This window comes from Moschus berezovskii, chromosome 4 (assembly GCF_049115385.1).
Source record: "Moschus berezovskii isolate FMDL1 chromosome 4, NW_MosBer_1.0, whole genome shotgun sequence".
Taxonomy (NCBI): domain Eukaryota; kingdom Metazoa; phylum Chordata; class Mammalia; order Artiodactyla; family Moschidae; genus Moschus; species Moschus berezovskii.
This window is the reverse complement of record NC_142463.1, coordinates 23368104-23385153: the sequence shown is the minus strand read 5'-3', so window position 1 is coordinate 23385153 and position 17050 is coordinate 23368104. Positions and strand designations below refer to the sequence as shown.

The following is a 17050-nucleotide window of genomic DNA, read 5'->3' as shown; positions in this document are numbered from 1 at the left end:
CACCTGGAGGGTCTTCCTACAGGTACTTCCTCACCTGGCTCCAGTCTGATCGCTCCAGCTACAGGATGGAGAGTGAATCTGGGTGGTGAGGGAGAGAAGGAGGTATTTTGAGTAGAATTAGAGAGGTCAACTCGGTGGCTCCTGCAATAGTCCAGAACCACAACAGCCAATGTCAAAAACCAAGCCAAAGCCTTACCCAGAGCCTCACAGACTGCTAAGTGTCAGAGCTGGAATGACCTTCAAGAACATCTGGTGTAAGCCCTTCTTTGAAGAATGATGAAACAGAAGCCTGGAGACAAGAAGAAGGTTTTCCCAAGGTTGGCTGAGTTGGTACAAGAGCCCCCATCTCCTGATACGATCTTTGGCTGATATCTTTTTCCTGCATCACAAGACCATCATAAAAATAGAGGTTTTACTACAACCAACTTTTTTTTTTTACCTCCAATTCAATCTTTCTTTCATTTTTAGAGACAACCCCTATTTTCTTAAAGGCCACTGACCCAGCTAAAAGGCAGGAATTCAGTTCTCCCTAAACAAATCAATTTTAAACAAAGAATGAGCAAATCTTTCCCCAGAAGTCTGAGCATGTCCTCTAGAGAACACAGAAATGCATAGACAATGACTTGGACGAAAATAGAAAAATTTTATTCTGTCTTTTTAGAAGTGAAGGGGAAAAAAACCCACAAAAGCCCAAACATAACTTTCTGATGCCTGATAATATTCTTCTCTCATCTCTCATTTCCCCACAACTATTTTGTCTTAAGGCTCTGGGAGCCTGTGTGAAGCTGCTGTGTGATTTTTATCTCTATGATTAAAGTGTTGTACTTTATTGAGTTCTTTACATCAGCAGCAAAATCTGCAATGCAGGATTTTACATAACACCTCATTTTCTTCTCGCACCATTACTGTTATTAACCTGGTGGCAATAAACAGAAAATACAGCTTCGCATATGATGTACTCTTCATTTTTGTTCCAAAAGCAAGAAGGGAAAAAAAGCAGAGGATAAAGAATGTAGAGAGAGCAGGGAAGAATTTTTTCCCTGTTAAGTCCCTTTGATGTCTGCCTTTCTCTCTCCCTGTTCCTCGTCAACATTTCCGTCCGCAGGTCGAGGATGGAGATCATCTCTGCTCAGGGATGTTTTCTTCTCCATCAGAACTCATCCATTTTTTCAATCAACAAGGATTTCCTCAGCACTTCCTATGTGCCAGTCATTATGCTAGGTGTTGGAGATACCAAAATTTCAGGTCTTGCCAGTGCTGGTTCCAGTGGGGGAAATAGACACACATTGCAATAATAATGAAACAGTGAGATAAGTATAACAAAACCAGGAAGCTGAGTGAAAACCTAAGTGAAAGAGGGCATGGTCCACCATACGCAGGTGGGTTAAGGAAACTTCTACAGAGGTAGTGATGCCTGACTTGGGCCCTAGAGAATGGCTAGGTAAAGCAAGGCTTTGTTGGCCAAGGGAATGGTACAACTGAAGCCTTGGAAGGCACATAGGAACATGGCATGGTCTGAAACTGTCAATGTGGCATGTTGAAACCATCAGATACCTGTTAGCAGACAGTAGGAAATGAGGTTGGAAATGAAGGCAGGCCATTGAGGATCTAATACTCACATGCATAAGAATCTTCCATGACTCCCCTAAGACCAGTCCAAAATTAGAGGATCAAGGCAAAATGGCCTAGGGGGAACAACCTGTAGAAGATCTAGGTTTTGTCCTTGGCTCTGCTACTTCCTAGCTGTGTAAGATGTTAAAAATGGGTATGGTAAGAATAAAATAATGACTGTGAACAAGTTGTATGTTGTAATAGTATTGTAAGTTGTCAATAGTATTTTATATTCAAAGGAAAAGGGATGGGGAAGCAGAATTCCAGACAATTCCAAGAGCCAGAGAAGTCACAAACTCATTCTACATGGTTTTTTAAAAATATTTTTATTGGAGTATAGTTGATAACTAATTTCAGCTAGTGTGTAATCTCTAGATCCATCCATGCTGCAAGTGGCATGATTTCATTCTCTTCGTGGCTGAGTAATATTCCAGTGCATATATGTACCACATCTTCTTCATCCATTCCTATCAGGGGACATATAGGTTGCTTCCATATCTAGGCTATTGATGAAGGTTTAGATATGGATGTGGATGAACAAACCTGAAATGTCTTAGGACTTCCCTAAAAACCAAGGACCCTACACCTCCTCATCCAACCCTTACTCACCTCTCATAACTGCCCCCTCACTCCTATCTGTTTCCTGGATGAGTGATGCATCCGCAACAATCAATCTTTTCTCTTTGGAGGGAGAGTCTGTAGCAAAGTAATGGATTGAGAAAACGCTTGTCCTCATCGCATTTACATTCCAGTAGGGAGCCTTGGCACACTGCAGCCCATGGGGCCACAAAGAATCGGATATGACTGAGCAACTGATCAACAACAAGGGAGCCCAGGTGTTTGAGTATGTGAATGTGGATTTATGATTTTTTTAATCGTATTCAGATTCTATATCTTTTCAAAAATGCTCAGTAGTACATATGTTTAACTATATTAATAAAGAGCTCTATTTTTATAGGTAACAAATGATTGCTTAGGAAACATGTTTCTTTCTCTCGGATAGCTATTTTTGGGAAAAATAACTGGTTTGTATCAAAATGTCATATCCTAAGACCACAGACCATGTGATAGCATCTTATTCTAACTGGGGACAGGTACCTAGGGGGCAAACATCCAACTCAAGCTTGTAAGGTGGTATCACCCCCAAGTCTTAAGGAATGGCCCCACTATTCACCCAGCTGCCCAAGCCAAAAGCCTGGGAATCAGACCAATTTGATCCCACACTGAGCACTGGCAATCTTACTAATACCTTATAATGTGCCTCGTATCTGTACCCACATTTTCATCCTTACCCCCCTACTTTAATTCATAATCTCATCTTTTTTTAGTTAGTCTTCACTTGGACTATGACAAAAATATTCTAACCATCCTATGCCTTTGAGCCTATAAACTCCAGTTCTTCCTCATCACAGCCTTCAGAACAGTTCTTTCGTAAGGCACATGTAATTTTGTTGTACTTCCATAAAATACTTCTCTAGATCTCTAGTTTCTATTTTGCAGGACAAGTCCCAATGCCTTGGTGGCTTTCAAGGCCTGCCATGAATGGGTCCTTGAAAGCTTCTCCAGTCCCTCTCCTCACCACCATCACTCCACCTCATACCCTTCAATGGTACTAAACACCTTATAGTCCCCAAAACAGACTGGGTGGGTTTTGCTCTCAGGCTTTTGGCTCCCACTCCTCCCTCTGTCTAGGATGCCTTTCTCTCCTAGGAGCTGGCAGCTCCTTGCCTGCTCACCTACTCAGTGAGAAATTTCTGGTCTTTCAACACCTTGCTCAGTGGTTCTTCTTCCACAGTCTTCCCTGACCACCCAGTGAATCCATGGTTCCCTCAGCTGTGACTTCACCCTAGGTTCACATACCTCCCAGAGCACCTGGAAGGCTCACGGACACTTAGTCGTCTCTTTGTTTTCCCCCACCATAACCATGAGGAGAGAGAGAATGGTGGGGAAGGGGAACAGGAGGAGAGAGGAGTGAGGAGAGAAGAGAGAAGGGCAGGAGGGGAGGGGAGAGCCAAGGAACAGACTGGAACCCCTGCCACACCTTCTCCTCCCTGCCCTTCCCCCCTGCTGCCTACACTGAATACAGCAGGCAGGGACCATCTTATTGTTCTCCGGGACAAAGTGCATAATTTCGGCATGAATGCCGGCACCCTGGAACACTTTCTTGCAAATCAGTGGCATCTTCTCTGCTGAATAGGAAGACCACATCAGCGTGGGGACAGGGCTGCATTACCGTCTTGCAGTGTTTGTTTCCCCGCAGGGTCATGCCGAAGATGAAGACCATGAACTCAAGTCTTAAAGGAGATCATGTGGGAAAGGCTAGCAGAATCTGTCCTCAGAGGCCACAGAAGGAAAAAAAAAAAATTAAACTGTGCAAGGCAGGAAAATGAGATGATTAAAAAATATAAAGCTCTCAGGGCATGACGGACCCTGCTTATGTGCATGTTCAGTCATGTCCAACTCTTTGTGACCCCATGGACTGTAGCCCTCCAGGCTCTTCTTGTCCACGGAATTTTCCAGGCAAGAACACTGGAGTGGGTTGCCCAGAGATGTTACCAAATTTGCTTTCTGAGTGGAGCAGAGGAGAGGGTCTTCTCGAGAGTCACAGATCATGTGAGTAGAAGAGTCAAGATGAACCTGCTGGGAAGAAAGGAACTACCATTTCCTGAGGACCTACCACAGCCCCAGCTCAGCAGTTAGCCCTGCATTTATTACCTCTCTGGATCAGCTAACAAACCCTTCTAGGAGACATCTCCAAGCATTCAGACCACACATATTTATTGAGCTCTTAATCTGTTCCTGGGGGTGCCCTAGTTTCATCAGTTTTTGATTTATAATGAAGCAACATTAACTTTTAATTATGAAATTAAAATGTCCCTTGGCTCTCCCAGGCTTAAATATTATATCTCAGTGCTTTTCTCCATTTGTCTCATCTTCCTGCTCAGACTGCAGCTTTCTGCAGGAAAGCCTGACTGTTCCACTTGGATCTGTGTCCACTCTAGATGCAGGACTGAACACTTGGGTGACCCCCAAGGGTGAGAATCAAACAGAGGCTCTCGAGGCTATGTGATGTAAATTAGAGTCCCAGTTCAGCCTTTCACCTGCCATGAGATCTCCACAAGTTGGTCTCTGAGCATCTTCTGAGAAACAAAGATCACTATTCCATTTATTTCAGTGAATCCTTGAGAGAATCAAATGAGCTAACTGGTGTGAGAATAGTTTTTATGTGCTAGATAATAGTTATTGTCAATAGATGTTCCATTGAACAAAGAAGCAGTTTACATTTATGTAAGCTGGGTTCCCAAGCAACTCTCAGTTCTGTGATCCTATAGCCCCTGCACCTTCAAGTCTTCCATTGCGCATGTACTTACTTTTTAAATGGCCCTCTTCCCTGTAAGGTTTTGAACTCAAAGAGGTCCATATCCCTGGTGCTGAGCACAACGTTGACCGCAGTATCACTGCATGACTGAAAACCATGTGTTGAGAGTGTATAAACTGCTAGGTATTTTGCCAGACGCAAAGCCAGTCACCTCATTTGACTTCAAGACAACCCTGTGAGGCTGGAATTGTTATTCCCAATTTTTAGATAAGAAAACTGAGATTCAGGTCATAAAGTTAACAACCCATGACTAAACTGATACTTGCAGCTAAGTCTGAGGTGTGTAATATGTTACGCTATAGATAGAGCATTAGTCGCTCAGTTGTGTCCAACTCTTTGCGACCCCCATGAACCGTAATAGCCCACCAGGCTCCTCTGTCCTTGGAATTCTCCAGGCAAGAATACTGGAGTGGGTAACCATTCCCTTTTTCAGGGGATCGTCCCAACCCAGGGATCAAACCCAGGTCTCCTGCTTTGCAGGCAGATTCTTGACCATCTAAACCACCAGGGAAGCCTAGATCCTAAAACCATGGTGGTCCCATGACTACCCTTCTATCATCATTATCATTGTCTCAATCAACCTGGAGAGTCACCCATACTGCTTTAGGGAGCAGGAGACAAAGATCAGTACCTTTTGCTCTGGAAAGGTCTGTTATGAACCCAGACCTCTTGTGCTGAGCTGCTGTTCTCTCTCCCTTTTTTGAGGCAGGGGTGGAGGAGGGAATGGAAGCGAAGGAAGGCTCCCTCTGCCGGGCCAGACCTGACTCTTCCCAGATACTTAGAAGAGAAGCAGAACTGCCTCCATTTACATGTACATCTTACTTTTCACTTAGTAGAGTAGGATTGTAATGAAATGGGAAACTGAGTCCTGTCCACAGCGCCAAAAAATGAACTTCGCAAACAAGAAAACACTCACACAGCCAGAGTTTATTTTAAAGGATAGAGATACAAAGCTCACAGCATAGGCACTGAGAGGGAGTGAAGTGCCTGAAAAGGCAGGAATAACAGCAGTTCATATCTTTATTAGAATTGATCTGTTCATTTTTGGTTGGCTCAGGGCCCGATGTACATAATTTCTGACCAATCTGTTTAAAAGTCACAAAGTCCAGTCTGTCATTTTTATGACTTTTTTTTTTTTGGTTCCCAGTTTCTCAGTTTCCCCAGACATGGAATCAATCCTTTCTCAAGACCCCAGACCATTATTTAGGGACCGGATGTATGTTTAAAAGTTAATGGTCCACCTGAAGTTTTTCTCCTTGATAAGTTGGACGGCAGTTACTGATTGTCTTGTCATGGGTCTGGATGTTTTATGACCCTCCAGACCAGGGAGGCATTCCTCTGAATGCCTGGAAATTGGAGCAACAAGTATAGCTTTAGGTTAATGAAGCAAAACACTAATGTGAGGGAGTGAGTTGAAATTAGAAAAAAAGAACCAAGGCCCCAACCCTACATGGACTGCCTAACAATTTCTACTTCTTTAAGAGACAAATTGGAAGTAGACAAAATATTTTTATTCCTTACCTTGCTGGTACAGATGCTTTTTCCCCACACATAAGCATTACTCTCACAAATTTCCTTTGTCCTGAAGTTTATCCTGCTGAGGCCAAGAAGCTACAGATGCAGAAGCTGGGCATTCAGAATGGCTTAGAGATGAAGAGTTTAGTCCTAGACACTTTTAGTCATGTAGACTAAAAATATAGTCACAATCTGAAAGTAAAGTTATTTGGTGGGATTGTTTAGGACTCAGAGCCTGGGGAGAGAAAACTGCTCCAAGGAGGCAGGAGGCTATATACAAGTTTGCAACAAAAGGAGCAGACAGTCTGAACATCAAAGATCAGGTATCAAGTTAAGGAAATTTAGCATTCTGTGTATGAAGATGCAAGCCTCTGGGCTCACCGAATTCACTCCTTTCATATGCACCTCAGCTGTCTGGGGCCAATCCTGTTTCCTTGTTTGCTTTGCTTCCTGCATTCCCCCAGCTCCTCAGCAATCACTGTGTGGGGTGGCAGCATCTGCTGGATCGCAGTTTTGGGAGCCCTCATTCACATTTGGATGCCAGAAATTGCTGATGGCTGTGACATCTCTTGTTTATTAATATGGCAGAAGATATTTTCATTTCACAGTCAGGGAGACAAAGATTTGAATTTCAGTTCTGCCCCCTGTGAGCTCTTTGCCTCGGTGTGATAACAGTGTTTACCACATAAGGTTGTTATTACGAGACCCTACACAGGAAGAACTTAATATGTGTTACTAGCTTCCGATGCTGGGGTCATGGTTAACAGCACAGGTGGCAGAGCCAGACTGGGTTCTACTAGTTACCACTGTATGGTCTAGAGGTTCCCCTGCAAGTTGCTTAACCTCTCTTAGTTTCCTTATTGTAAATGATGTTTCCATCAGATACAGTTGTGGGAGAGTTCCGGAGTGCCTGTAATAAGTACCATCTCTTTTTTTGTTTTTGCGGGGAGGGGTGCTGCATTCGATCTTAGCGGAGGCACTTGGGATCTTCATTGAGGTGAGCTGGCTCTGTAATTTCAGTGCATGGACTTAGTTGCCTCATGCAAATGGGAACTTAGTTCCCTGAACAGGGATCAGACCCGTATGCCCTGCATTGGGAGGTGGATTCTTAACCGGTGGACTGCTGGGAAAGTCCCCCATCTTTTTATTATTATCCTCCCTCCATAGCTCCGCTGGCTAGACTCTAGGCCCCAAAACTCCTATCACTGCATCCTTCCCGACCCCTTTCTCTGAGTCCAGGATACCTGGTTCATTCATTCACTTACTGACTTTTGTCACTCAGCAAATGCCCCCTGAAGACTTACTAAGAGCTAGATCCTGTAAGACACCCTGAAGGTACAGAGGAGAGCCAGGGATAGGCCCAGCCTTTATAGACCACTCCCACCTTCTTAAATCCTTTCTCTTCTTCCCTCTTTTTTCTCTTGGTTTTCATGAAACCACATTGTCCTTGTCTCCTCCTTCTCTGGTCCCTTCCCAGCCTCCCTCCTTTGCTTCTTCCTTTACCCAAACTCTCAATCTTAGTGGATTCTAGGCTCAGTTTTGGGATCTCTTCTGGATCCACACTTTCTCCCATCTCCAAGCTAATGATGCCCACCTGTACAGCTCTAGTTCAGTCCCCTCCCCAAGGCTCCATTTTCATGTATTTAACTGCCTACATGGTATCTGACAGTCCTTTCAAGTGCAGAGATCTGTATCAGAACTTAATTTCTTTACCACTCTCCCAACTGGTCTACATCCCAGTTTCCTCCATGTCTCTGCAGCACCACTCTCTGTTCAGCTGCTCAAGTCACAAACCCTTGATCCATCTTTGATTCTTCTTGCACATAAACCATGTACAGGTCCTACGGAGCTTTAGCCAAAATATTTATCAAATATGTCCCACTCTTTTCATCTCTATGTCATCACTCCAATTCAAGCTAGTATGATCTCTTAGATCAGTTCATCCACTGCCACCTGTGCACCACTAAAATCCATTAACAACACAATAAGCAAGGTGATCTTTTCACAGCATTCCCCTACTGAGATGGCCTCCACTGGACACAGGATATGCTCCAAACGCTGACTCTGGCCTGCAAGGCCCTGTGTGAGCTGGACCCTTTAAGCTGCTCCAGTCTCACCTCTAGTGTTAACCACGATCCAGCCACTGGCCTGCCCTCCGGTCTCTGAAAATGTCATACTAGTCCTCATTTCAGGGCTTTTATTTGCCCGGAATTCTCTCACTGGATGGCTTGTTCTTATTATCCTTCAAGGAGCTGAAATATCAGAAGCCTTTCCTGATCACTCTATATCAAATAGACCCCGCTCTATCCACTCACTCATTCACCATCCTGTGGCTTACCTCCTGCATTCCTAGCATGCATTACGATCCACCATCAGCTTGCTTAGTCGCTATTCCTGGTGTGTCATCCCCACCAGGATGCCAGCTCCTCAAAGGCAGGAACCTCATCTCTCTTATTAACCCCCAAGTCCTGGAGCATGGTAAGTTCATAGTACATATTTGCCAGATGAATGAATGAATAAGCTGGATGATAAATGCCTTGTGTGCCAAGTCGCTTCTGTGGTGTCTGACTTTGTGACCCCATGGACTATAGCCCACGAAGCTCCCCTGTCCGTGGGATTCTCCAGGCAAGAATACTGGAGTGGGTTGCCATGCCCTTCTCCAGAGGATCTTCCTGACCCAGGGACTGAACTCGTGTTTCCTGTCTCCAGCATTGTAGGTGGGTTCTTTACCACTACTGCCACCTGGGAATCCTGATAAATGCCTTAATAGAAGGGCATTTAAAAAATCTGTAGGCGTCCAAAGAAGAGAGCTACTATCCCTGGGAGAGTCAAGCAAGGCTTCATGGACAAGGGACCACTGGGCCTGTCAGTGAAAGATTAGCAAGAAGTTCCCAGGAGGGGAAAGCGAGGGAGAGTAGGCATCCTGCCTGTAGGAAAACAGACACAGAAGCACAAAGAGGGTCCCTGCGTGTGCAGGGGGCGTTGCAAGGCCAGAGGGTGAGGACGGGGGCCATGGTCCAGGCCCTTGGTGCTCTGGGCTGGCCGCCTGGGCTTCTTGCGTTTCTTTTTGTCTGCATCGACTCATTGCATGCTTTCTTGCGGCAGGAATTTCAGTCTGGCCACACTCCTGGCAAGGAGGGAAGCCTTCACCGGGCCCCTTCAGAGATCCAGGCTCTGCGTGATAAAAGACATTGTTTTGTCTCTTGGAGTTGTTCAGTTTTTTTTTAAGGAAAGATTCTGTATTTTTCTGAAAATTTCTCCTTCCTTCTTTAGGACATGCACCCTGACTTCCATATATATCTACTTTCAACTTCTAAATTGATAGGAAGATAATTTGGTTGATAATAAAAAGAATAGATTTGGGGCTTTTCAGCCTGAGGTCCATGGGTAAACAGCTGCCTTTGCCATGGGGCAGAGTTTAGAGGGAGGGTCATCTGGAAATTCTCTAACCCTCTTTGCTCCCTCATTCCCTACCTATTTGAGAGGCTAAGCCTAGTAGGATCATAGTTCGCAGCTCAGAGACGAAGGGGACTACGTGGGGCTTCCTTCCTGTGATAAGGGCGACTGCCTTGCTGGACTGGAGCTCCTGCAAGCATGGCAGGATGGCGGGTGTGGGCTTGTAACCAGAGCCTGGGTTTGAGTCTCTGCCCCTTCCTGCTGCATCACTCTGGACAAGATACTTAAACTCCCTGAGCTTTGGTTCCCTCCTCTGTACAAAGAGAAGAGTAAACTGCTGTCCCTCCTCAGCTTGCCCTCATCTTCACCTGAGCTTCAGTTTCTTTTTCATCTCCAAATCTAAGATAAATCCCTCTGCCCTTCCTGAGTTGGGTTTCTCTTCCTTCATCAGACTGAATATGTGGTAAGCCCTGAAGTGTTGCCCTAAGATGGAGGAGGCAGCCCCACAGCCCAGCACTGGGCTCAGACTTTGGCTTGTGCCAGCCTAGGTGAAGCAGCTCAGAATATAGAACAAAGGAAAAACTCATTTCCTCCCTGGTGTCTAGGAGGAAGCAAACTCCACACTAAATTATGTTCCAAATATGCCCTAAGGTAGTTTTAATTTTATTGGCACTGATTTTAATTTACTCTTTAGGCCCCTGTTGCAGAATGAGCTGTTGGCTGCTGGCAAGGGGACAGCCCTTCATCACTTGGTTTTGATTAAGGTTTGTAAGTTTGGAAGGAAAGAACAAAGATGCTGTCCCCTCGTTCTATTCTCAGTCCCAAAATTGTAATTAAGGGCCCGGTATTAGCAGCACACCCCCTGCTCTGACACAGCCACACAAAAAAGTACCTCATTTGACTGCTGGAAAAAAGTTCAGATGCAGCTGTTCATTCATTTAATTCAATCATTCTCCCATCAATTTGTTGATTCATTTTCTATTCATTCTCCCACTAAACTTCTAGTGATAACCCACTATGTACCAGGGCTTACTCTGGCTTTGTGAATTTAAAAAAACCAACAATGTATGGTCCCTTCCCTGAAAGAGTTCAATGTGTGATGGAAATAAGCAAAGCATGATTATGCCATGAGGTCAGTGCTAGGAGAGAGAATTGTGAGAGCACACAGGAGGCTGTTCACTCATCCCTGAAGGATAAAAATGGCTATTTGAATTAATATTTTTGTACGAGTCAGGTGAACAATTTTAGATGCTATAATAAGCAGTCCCCAAATCTCAATGGCTTAATACAGTAAAGGTTCATTACAGTCTGATGCAGGTCAAGTGACTTGTCTGGCAATTTTCCTCCCAGTGTTGACTCAGCAAACTAGACTTTTCCCCGATTACGATACCATTGATTTTACATGTAGCTTCCATGCCCAAGAGTGAGAATGTGGGCAATTGTGTATGTGTTTGATGGCCAGGCCTGGAAGTGGCACTTATTACCATGGCCCACATCCCATTTGATCCCGACCAAATACCAAGGGAGACTGAGAGATGTTGTCCAGGGTCCAGGAAAAGGACATGGAACTGGTGAGCGTCTCCTTAGTTTGCCTTAAGTCTTAAGATTGTCTCAGGGTTACCCAGATAAAGAGAACTTGTATTTCAGGCAGAGGAGATATTCATTATGTGACAATGTGGAGATGAAAGTCACAAGCCTAGAGGTTTGAAGTACTCCAGGCAGCTCCATGGACTGAAGTATAGAGTATCAGACCAGAAGTTGTGAGAGCTGAGAGTAGGCAGGGGGCAAGGGCCAGATCACACAGGGCCTTTTATAATATATGAAGGGGTTTGGAGTCTATCCTGTGAGCGATAGGGAGGGATAGAGCAGTTTCAGTTAAAGAAGCACCATTATTTGTTTACATTTTAGAGATTGCTCTGAAGCAGCAAGGAAACCAGGTCAGCAGCTACTGTAGTAAAACAAGAAAGAGATGATGGAATGGGGTCAGACTTGGTCCATGCCCTCAATATGCTCATAGGCAGACAGACATACTTTCTAACCAGATTACAGTAACAAGTATATCTATACAGTACACAAGGATACCTATACAGTAACAAGTACTGACATCAAGGCCCAAGCAAGAAGCTGTTTGCAGAAGATGAAAGGATTCATTTAACAGAAGTGAATGAAGTTGCTCAGTTGTGTCCGAATCTTTGCAGCCCCATGGACTGTAGCCTACCAGGCTCCTCCATCCGTTGGATTTTCCAGGCAAGAGTACTGGAGTGGGTTGCCATTTCCATTTTAACAGAATGTGAGAAGAAATCATGGGAAGTTTAAGAAAGCTGTATCTCTTTACTCTCATCCAACAGCCACTTTTAAAGATGCAGAAATTGAGGTACAGGGAACAGCTGCTGCTGTTCATGGCTGTAGATTATGTGAACATTAGAACCAGAGTTAGGCACTCTGCTTGTCTTCCTCGCTCTGTTCTAATGGACCAACATGAGCCCATAGTGCCAGTTTAGGCACAAAACATAATTAGGATGGTGATGAAACTAGCATCTGTGGCCTTTGGTATTGCCAGAAAAGTGCTGAATATGTGCAATGAAGAAGGAAAAGAACTAGAACTTCAAGCTCAGACCCCATGCAGGTTAATTTCCTAGACCCTTTTCTACTCCAGGTAAAATCTAGACTCTCAGAGAGGGAAGAGATCTCAGAAACTAAATAATCTCTGGGTATTCCCTGATGCTCTAGTTGTAAGGACTCAGTGTGTTCAGTGTGGTGGCCTGAGGTCAAACCTAGTCAGGGAACTAAGATCCTACAAGCCATGCAGTATGGCCAAAAAAAAAAAAAATAGAGAAAATAGATGATCATTTAAAATTGTTGTGGAGGTACTAAATGCAGTTTGACACAAAAAAGAAATCAGAAGCATAAAAACTTAAGAAGAGATAAAGTTACTAAGTATATAAGATTGTTGTTGTTCAGTCATTCAGTCATGTCTGACTCTTTGCAACCCCATGGACTTCAGTATGCCAGTCTTCCCTGTCCATCACCAACTCCCAGAGCTTGCTCAAACTCATGTCCATCAAGTCAGTGATGCCACCCAACTATCTCATCCTCTGTCATCCCCTTCTCCTCCTGCCTTCAACCTTTCCCAGCATCAGGGTCTTTTCCAATGAGTCAGATTGCATCAATTGGCCAAAGTATTGGAGCTTCAGCTTCAGTATCAGTCCATCCAATGAATATTCAGGACTGATTTCCTTTAGGACTGACTGGTTTGATCTCCTTGCTGTCCAAGTGACTCTTGAGAGTCTTCTCCAACACCACAGTTCAAAATCATCAATTTTTTGGTGCTCAACTTTCTTTATGGTTCAACTCTCATATCCATACATGACTACTGGAAAAACCATAGTTTGACTAGACAGACCTTTGTCAGCAAAGTAATGTTTCTACTTTCTAATATGCTGTCTAGGTTGGTCATAGCTTTTTTTCCAAGGAGTAAGTGTCTTTTAATTTCATGGCTGCAGTCACCATCTGCAGAGATTTTGGAGCCCAAGAAAATAAAGTCTGTCACTGTTTCCATTGTTTCCACATCTATTTGCCATGAAGTGATGGGACAGGGTGCCATAATCTTTGTTTTTTGAATGTTGAATTTTAAGCCAGCTTTTTCACTCCCCTCTTTCACTTTCATCAAGAGGCTCTTTAGTTCCTCTTTATTTTCTGCCATAAGGGTGGTGTCATCTTCATATCAGAGGCTATTGATATTTCTCTCTGCAATCTTTTTTTTTGCACATTTTTAAAAATTATTTTTTAATTGAAAGATAATTGCTTTACAGAATTTTGTTGTTTTCTATGAAACATCAACATGAATCAGCCATAGGTGTACATATGTCCCCCCTCTTTAACCTCCCTTCCCCCCATCTCCCCACTCCATTCCATCCCTCTAGGTTGATAAAAGCCTCTGTTTGAATTCCCTGAGACGTATAGCAAATTTTCACTGGCTATCTATTTCACATATGGTAATGTAGGTTTCCATGTGGTCTCTCCATACATCTCAGCTTCTCCTCCCCTCTCCCTGTGTCCATAAGTCTGTTCTCTGTGTCTGCGTCTCCATTGCTGCCTTGAAAATAAATTCATCAGTACCATCTTTCTAGATTCCATATATGTGCGTTGGTATACAATATTTACTTTCTCTTTCTGACTCACTTCACTCTGTATAATAAGCTCTAGGTTCATCCACCTCACTAGAACTGACTCAGATGTGTTCCTTTTTGTGGCTAAGTAAGCTGAAACTCCAACACTTTGGCCATCTGATGTGAAGAGCTGACTCATTTGAAAAGACCCTGATGCTGGGAAAGATTGAGGGCAGGAGGAGAAGGGGACGACAGAGGATGGCATCACCGACTCAATGGACATGGGTTTGGGTAGACTCCGGCAGTTGGTGCTGGACAGGGAGGCCTGGCGTGCTGCAGTTCATGCGGTCACAAAGAGTCGGACACAAATGAGCGACTGAACTGAACTAAATATTCCATTGTGTGTATGTACCACAACTTCTTTATCCATCATCATTCAGTGGACATCTAGGTTGCTTCCATGGTCTAGCTACTGTAAATAGTGCTGCAATGAACATTGGAGTACATGTGTATTTTTCAGTTTTGCTTTCCTCAAGGTATATGCCTCGGAGTGGGATTGCTGGATCATATAGTGGGTTTATTCCTAGTCTTTTAGGAATCTCCATACTGTCTTCCATAGTGTCTGTATCAATTTACATTCCCACCAACAATGAAAGAGTGTTCCCTTTTCTCCATTCCCTCTCCAACATTTATTGTTTGTAGACTTTTGGATGCTGGCCATTCTGACCAGTGTGAGGTGATATCTCGTTGTAATTTTGATTTGCGTTTCTCTAATAATGAGCATCTTTTCAACAACTGACAAAGGATTGATTTCCAAAATATACAAGCATCTCATGCAACTCAATATCAGTAAAACAAACAACCCAATCAACAAGTAGGAAAAAGACCTAAACAGACACTTCTCCAAAGAAGACATACAGATGGCTCCCTGCAATCTTGATTCCAGCTTGTGCTTCATCCAGTGCAGCATTTTGCATGATATATTCTGCATATAAGTTAAATAAGCAAGGTGAAATTACACAGCCTTGATGTGTTCCTTTCCCAATTTGGAACCAGTCCATTGTCCCATGTCCAGTTTTAACTGTTGCTTCTTGACCTACATACAGATTTCTCAGGAGGCAGGGAAGGTGGTCTGGTAGTCCCATCTCGAAGAATTTTCCACAGAATTCAGAATGATCCACACAATTAAAGGCTTTAGTGTAGTCAATGAAGCAGAAGTAGATGTTTTTCTGGAATCCTCTTTGTTTTTCTATGATCCAACAGATGTAGGCAATTTGATCTCTGATTCTCCTGCCTTTTCTAAATCCAGCTTGAACATCTGGAAGTTCTCAGTTCACATACTATTGAAGCCTAGCTTGGAGAATTTTGAGCATTATTTTGCTTGCATGTGAGATGAGTGCAGTTGTATGGTAGTTTGAACATTATTTGACACTGCCCTTCTTTGGGATTGGAATGAAAACTGACCCTTTCTAGTCCTGTGGCCACTGCTGAGTTTTCCAAATTTGCTGGCATATTGAGAGCAGCACTCTCCCAGCATCATCTTTCAGATCTGAAATAGCTGAGCTGGAATTCCATCATGCCATTAGCTTTGCCCATAGTGATACTTCCTAAGGCCCACTTGACTTCACATACCAGGATGTCTGGCTCTAGGTGAGTGATCACACCATCATGATTGTCTGGATCATTAAGATCTCTTTTGTATAGTTCTTTTGTGTATTCTTGCCACCTCTTCTTAAGATCCGGGTTCTAATTCTTGCTCCTTCACTAACTCACTCCCGGCCTTAATCAGGCAACCTCCCCACCCTGAGCTGATGTGGGAAAGGTCAGAGAAACTGGTTTCCAATAGAGCCCACATCCAGAGCTATAAACTGCGGTTTTTCCTTCCACATTTTTAAAGTCATCTCTCAACCGCCTCCTTCCTCTGCAGCTCATCAAAAGCTCAGAGGAAAAAACAGACAATTGAAGAAAATAAAATTGCACAGATGACTTTTATAGGGCTCCTGTTGAATCATTGTGTATTCCACCTTCAAAGCTGAAAATGATGAGTTTAATATCACACAGAGCTGTGCATCTTGTATCTCTCAGAAGGCAGTTTATGCCACCCAGAGAACTGGGAGCTCGGCAAGACACAATTTTTCACTCCAAGTCTGAGGCAAATGAAATGACAATCATCAGGCCCACATTCTAGAAGCAACATGGTTTTCATTTGGTCTTAACTTCATTTGAAAGTGTCCCACAGAGGGAGAATTCTTCTAAGCATGGATTTTTGTTCTTTCCCAGGACTGAACGCTAGAAAGTGGATGGAAAGGTGGCCAGGTCTTGCCTTGGCTGTTTTTAGTGTTGCTCATTGATGGTATTACATTAAGTGTGCAAATGGGTCAGGAGACCTGGGTTTCAGTCCCAGTTAGGCCGTGAACTTGGACAAGTCCCTTCCCCAGTGGAAGCCCTGTTACTCTCAGAAATGATTAACAGATATAAATCAGACTGATATATAGGGAGAGAAAGTCAGATTTGAGAGATATTGAAGTTCTAGGGGCCTGTGTGCTGCATGCACGCTCTGTTGTTAAGTCATGTCCTGCTCTTTGTGACCCCGTGGGCCATAGCCCACCAGTCTTCTCTGTTCATGGGATTCTCCAGGCAAGAATACTGGAGTGAGTTGCTATTTCCTTCTCCGGGGGATCTTCCTGACCCAGGGATCTAACCCGAGTCTCCTGCATCTCCTGCATTGGCAAGCAGATTCTTTACCACTGAGCCACCTGGGAAGTGCTCTATGGGCCTGAGAGTGCCCCAGTTCCTGCCAGTCCATTACAGTGTCTGAAGTTATCCCTCTGAGTGGTTTATTTAGTCATTCTGCATCTGGCTACTGAGCATCCTTCACGAACAGGCACTGGGTTCTTTCCAGACACTCTCTATTTTCAGGGAGCTCATAAATGAGAAGGTTAATAAATAATACTGTATCAAGGTAGGGAGTGCCTTAAATAGGGAGTGTGAGCAGAAAGCAAAGAAAGACTAGTTACAATCATCTTTATAAATTGCAAGG

At 43.8% G+C, this 17050-nt stretch overlaps 1 protein-coding gene across 1 annotated transcript in view; it reads left to right on the top strand.

Moving 5' to 3' along the window:
- Nucleotides 1–17050, top strand: part of AGBL4 (AGBL carboxypeptidase 4) — a 1400873-nt gene that overhangs the window by 1332084 nt on the left and 51739 nt on the right. The gene's annotated exons all lie outside the window — the stretch shown is intronic.